The following is a 5,839-nucleotide window of genomic DNA, read 5'->3' on the forward strand; positions in this document are numbered from 1 at the left end:
TTTTGGTTTTTTTGGTTTTTCGAGACAGGGTTTCTCTGTGTAGTCCTGGCTGTCCTGGAACTCACTCTGTAGACCAGGCTGGCCTCGAACTCAGAAATCAACCTGTCGTCTGAGCACATTATAAGCAAATCTTCACTAACGTCTCCCCAGAAGATTTTCTCTTCTAACTTAACTAATTGCTAGAATTATGTCATGTGGCCTTCCCCATGGGCGAGGGAACCTGATACAGTGGCCATTTCTCCCTAGCCTTCTCAGTGGAGGTGGGCATGAATAGATTAGAGATTAGTGTGGGCAGGACCGGTGGATAGTGTCCGCAGGACCAGTGGATAGTGTCCCTCCACAGCTCCTTGTGCTTCCTCCGGGAAGGAGGCGAGATCAGCTCTTAATCCTGAACCTGGGCTCGATTTCCTCCATTTATTTTGCTGTGTATGTCCACACCAGATGCTTACGAGCTGAGGAATCCTCTACTGCAGCTGAGTTAACACAAGGAAAAGCAGAGGACTCCATCTGGGTTCTGCTAAAGGTTTACAAAGCACTAGCTTCCTTCCTTTCTTCAGGTAGATAAGTGAGACACGGAGAAATCCGTAATTCGTTTGAGCTGGCTCAGTCAGGGATGATGCCAGAAGGGCCCTTCCTGGTTGGCTGACATCCTCCACCATGGTTCACCCTCCGCTATGGGCTGTCTGGCGAACACTGTTGGTTTTGGCCACAGCCGTTACTTACCTTCCCCCACCTCCTAGAAATAGTACTGCCGGGGGAAGATGCAAGGGCCTGGTTCTGAGTCACAAGTCTCCCTGCTTAGCAGGGGTGGGGGGTGGGGGTGGGGGGGGTTAGATGATGTTCTTCCCTGCCTCCCATCTCCTGAGTTTGACCGCTGCACACATCAGTCTTGTCAATGAGCAGCTGCAAGCAGCTGCTGACAGCTCAGAGCATCTCAGCTACAAACCATAAGCTCCCCACAGGCTGGTCACCAAGGCCTACTCTCTGCGGGTGCTGTATCTGCCTCAGTCTTGTATGGTTTCAGTTAAACATAAGTTAGGGAGGGAAAAAAAAAAATCCCAACCCTCTCCTCAACAGGATCATACCTGTTTCTGGCAGCTGACATCATCTATTCTCTGATCTCATTCCTGGTCCTTAGGGAAGAGGCAGAGCTGTTCTGTGAGGTATCTGTCCCCACTCTAGAATGAAACAAGGACTCATGACTAGGTGGCTTGGTGGCACACTTGGCTGTGCCTCCAACTGGAGCCTAGTCCTAGACTAGAACTTCCCTTGGAGAGGCTAAAGAATGAGGGCATTGGATTGCAAGGCGCGAGCACACGGTCGTCATCCAGCTATGAACAGCTGCAAAGTGCTGGAGTGAATGTGGATTCAGGCTGGAATACATTCCCTGGCCTCAAACTGGCAGGAACCTTATTGCTGGCCTCGCCCCATAACCCTCATCCCCACCCCAGAGCAGAGAAGGTAAAGACCTCTCCTGTCTCCTGGCTTGGTGATTTCTGTTCTCTGCCAGGTGCCTACATAGCAACAGAGTGGACACGATGCTCGAATTTTAGAAAAAAAAAAAAAATCAACTGGGTCTTGGTTCAATTACAGAAAGAGGGTGGACACAGATCTGCTCACCCACCGGGTGGCCTTCGCCTTGGAGGAGACACACAGAAACCACAGCAGGATAATAGGGGACAGTGGCAAAAACATGCACTTGGGAGTCAGAGGAAGGTTCTTAGTGTCCCCAGGCTGCCAGCTAGCTGTGTGGCCCTGGGACTGATGCCGCTTTCTCTGTGCTACTGTCCTTCAGTAGGAAATAAGGACATTAGGTCAGCTATCTCTGATATTCTGTCACCCCAAGAGTCTGAGTTCCAGTACATGATGTGATCTTAGCTCTCTTGTGCACGTCCTGGGGCAATTCAGAGCATAAGCAGCTAGAACAGACCCTGCTCCTTTGACTGCCAACTACATGATAGAGGACAATGAGAGGAAAGGAAAGAACACAAATTGTATATTATATATATATATATATATATAATTATATATATATTATATATTATATATATTATTATTTTATATATATATTGGTTTTTCAAGACAGGATTTTTCTGTATAGCCCCTGGCTGTCCTGGAACTCAGTAGACCAGGCTGGCCTTGAACTCAGAAATCTGCCTGTTTCTGCCTCCCAAATTCTGGGATTAAAAGCATTTGCCACCACTACCCAACAGAAAATTTATTTTAAAAGATGTTTAAAGAATAATTGTTTATTTTTGAGATTGGTTTCTCTTTGTAGCCCAGGCTAGCCTTGAATTCATAAGCCTCTAGGGTTGCTGGGATTACAGCGTGTACCACCACATCCTGTTTAAGAATATTCTTTTGTTGTTAACCTTTCTCACCCCACCTCCCAAGGGCACTGCAGGCTGCAGGGACGCTGGAGAGATGACTCTTTGTTGTTGTTTGTTTGTTGTTTTGTTTTGTTTAAGACCAGCTCTGGATGTCCTATAATTCGCTCTGTAGATCAGGCTCTCTGGCAGATTAAAGGTGTGTTCCTTCACAGCCTAGCTAAGAATGCTCTTTTCTACCCCACACCCCCTTCTAAGTGTTTCTTAGGAGGTCACCCAGACTCTACTGGTTTGTAAGGAAGGAGAACCGTTGCACTAAGTCAGAGGAAGAGACAGCAGAGCTAAACTCGGCAAACTCGGCACCATGATGCCCCATGCTGGGCACCTTCCTTCCTTTTTTTTTTTTTTTTTTTAAATTTAAGATTTATTTATTTATTTTATGTATATGAGTACTCTGTAGCTATTAGGAATTGAATTTTAGGACCTCTGCTAGTTCCGGCCAGCCCGCTCGCTCCGGACCTCTGCTCGCTCAGTCCCTGCTGGCTCTGCTCGCTCCAGACCTCTGCTCGCTCAGTCCCTGCTGGCTCCGGCCCAAAGATTTATGTATTATTATCCATAAGTACAGTGTAGCTGTCTTCAGACAAGCACGGGTTGTTATGAGCCACCATGTGGTTGCAGGGATTTGAACTCAGGACCTTCGGGAGAGCAGTCAGTGTTCTTACCCGCTGAGCCAGCTTTCCTTAAAGATTTTGGCAACCTTCTCCTCAGCCAAAGGAGAAATGCTACTATGAAATCAAGGAGGCAGAGAGCGGTTAAGGCTCTTGCTCAGGTTAAGGGCAACGCTTAAGATGCTTTTCTTACTGCTATGATGAAATGCCTACCCCTGGCAACTCAAGGAACGGTTTGCTTTAGCTTGCGGATTGAGGGTGGAGTCCATCATGGCAGTGAAGGCAGAGTGGAAGGAGCATGTGTCTTCCCTCTTCAGGTTAATATTTTGGGAAAGGCCCTCATAAACAAACCCAGGGGCATGTTTCCATAATAATTCCAATCCAGTCAGGGTGACAATGAAGACCATCAGAAGAAATTTGGACTATTGGCGGGGGNGGGGGGGGGGGGGGGGCCGACATGGAGCACTTTCGGTGTCATAGGAACTAAAAGGGGGAGGAGCTCGGATCACACTGCTCTCAGGGGAGAAAGAGGAAAAGACGGCAAGGGCTCCAGGGTGAATTAGGTTCTCTTGTGTCTCCCATGATTCCCTCAAAGCCTCACCGGGTAGAGGGATAGACCTTGAACCTCAGGAGTTGGTGCAGAGAATGACTGAGATCTTTTCTTCACGAGCAAATGTCCTCAGAGTAACACCAGCCCCGCTAGGTCTCTATGTCTTCCGAGGACCCCCACAGGTGGAAGCTTGGGACTTCCCCACTGAGTTGCGAGGACAGAATCTAGACACTCTTGCCTCTTCCTTATCCTGACCCTTCAGGAAGAAAACAGCCACTTTCTCTCCCAGAATGAGGCGAACACTTCTTTACTTAGCCTCCCCCAGCACACCGGGCCCGCAGGCACAGCCTCCATTAAAGTTATCCTGGCAAAACTCTGAAAGCCAGCTGGGGCCTCTTACTCTCCAGCTGTAAAAAGAAACACACCGAATAGCCAAGTTGAGAAGCATCATTGTAGGACAGGAAAGAATATATAAAGATAACCCTGTTTGAATAGAAAAAAGGAAATGAGACAGAAATTGGCTCTGTTTATTGCACAGAATGGAATTCTACGAACTCCACTTCAGCTTTAGTTGGAACAAATATTTACCAAGTTCCATATGTGTTAGACGCTGCAGCAGGCGCCTTCGCCGCAGTCATTTCTTCACCGTAGTCATTTCTTCACCGTAGCCGTGCTAGGGCAAAGAAGAGGAAAGTGCAGGGAAATCTAGGGACCTATTCATAACTACCAAGCCTGCCGCCTCCCACCCAGAACCCTTCCCATCACCTACAGCTACATCCCCTCAAACATCCTATGAGCTTGTGAGGAACCTGTGTTCTGTTCTCATCTGTGAGAACAGAACACAGGTGGATCCAGGACCTCAAAGGCACTGGAAGATCCATTTGTGCTCTGGGTGTCTCTCAGCTGGAGTGTGTTAGTCCAGCATATACAATGCTCTGGGGTTTGTCCTCGATGCTGGGTGGGAGGGATGTGTTCTCTCTATAGTTCCCGGTGGGGTGGGAAACTGTCAGTTCTTTATCTTGCCACGGTGTCCCTCTCCAGTTCAGTTTGCAGACATTCGTTTATTTTACAATCACCCTAAATTGTTTACAGGGTATGAATTTTGCAAACATCACTATGTTCGCACTAACAGTGGACCTAGAAAGTGTCCAGCCTTTCTTCAAGCCATGTGGCATGGCAAGAGTCATCAATAGTGTGGTACAGCCTATATGGCCCCCTTTCAAGGCCACAACTCTTGAAACCTGTAAGTATCTGGCTGTATTTGTGGATGTGTTTGGTGAGCCATTGGGTATGAGGATTTCTTCCAAGTAGCTTTGTGAAAGGGACCAATAAAGAAAATACTTTGTGTGATGCCGGGCAGTGGTGGCGCATGCCTTTAATCCCAGTACTTGGGAGGCAGAGGCAGGTGGATTTCTGAGTTTGAGGCCAGCCTGGTCTACAGAGTGAGTTCCAGGACAGTCAGGGCTATACAGAGAAACCCTGTCTTGAAAAAACCAAAACCAAAAACCAAAACCAAAACAAAAAACCCCTTTGTGTGAGGAATCTTCACCAACACAGTAAGAATTAAGGACTGCCAAAGCCCCACCATGGCATCCAACTAACCATCTCCTCCATAGCAGTCTGAATGAAGACATTGGGCAAACTTTATCTGGTTAGCCCTGTGGTAGACAAGCCAACCATAAGTTGCACAGGTACAAACTGGTTGTTAGCGGACACCACAGTACCCAGAGCTCTGTGTATATGGCATAACCTTGCTTAGTCTGGTATCGGAGCCTGTACACTTTATCACGCTGGGTGTGTGATGATGTGGATCACAGAGAACTGGCAGTAGTGCCAGCAGGGGACACACAAAAGAAAGCTCACCAAGTCAGGTTGTTTCTTCCTGAACAACTTCTGGATGTACTTGTAGGTTCGCAGCTCAGTTCACTTGGTGGCTTCTGCCCATGGAAAGGAATTCACAGGATTTTCTCCCAGACTTTTGCCCTTGACATCCATGGACTAAGTGCAGGGTCCCACTCTCATTCCATAGATTGCTTTGCAACAACTTCTCCCTTAATTAGCACTGAGCTCTGGAGAGCAGGGACAACTTTTCTTTGGTCACCATTGATTTAACAGACTTGCTGAGGGTTTTTGCTGTTTTGGTTGGTTGGTTGGTTGGTTGGTTGGCTGGTTGGTCGGTTGGTCGGTTGGCTGGTTGGTTGGTTGGCTGGTTGGTCGGTTGGTCGGTTGGCTGGTTGGTTGGCTGGTTGGTTGGTTGGTTGGTTGGCTGGTTGGCTGGTTGGTTGGTTGGCTGG

This window comes from Mus pahari, chromosome 10 (genome assembly GCF_900095145.1).
Source record: "Mus pahari chromosome 10, PAHARI_EIJ_v1.1, whole genome shotgun sequence".
Classification (NCBI taxonomy): Eukaryota; Metazoa; Chordata; class Mammalia; order Rodentia; family Muridae; genus Mus; species Mus pahari.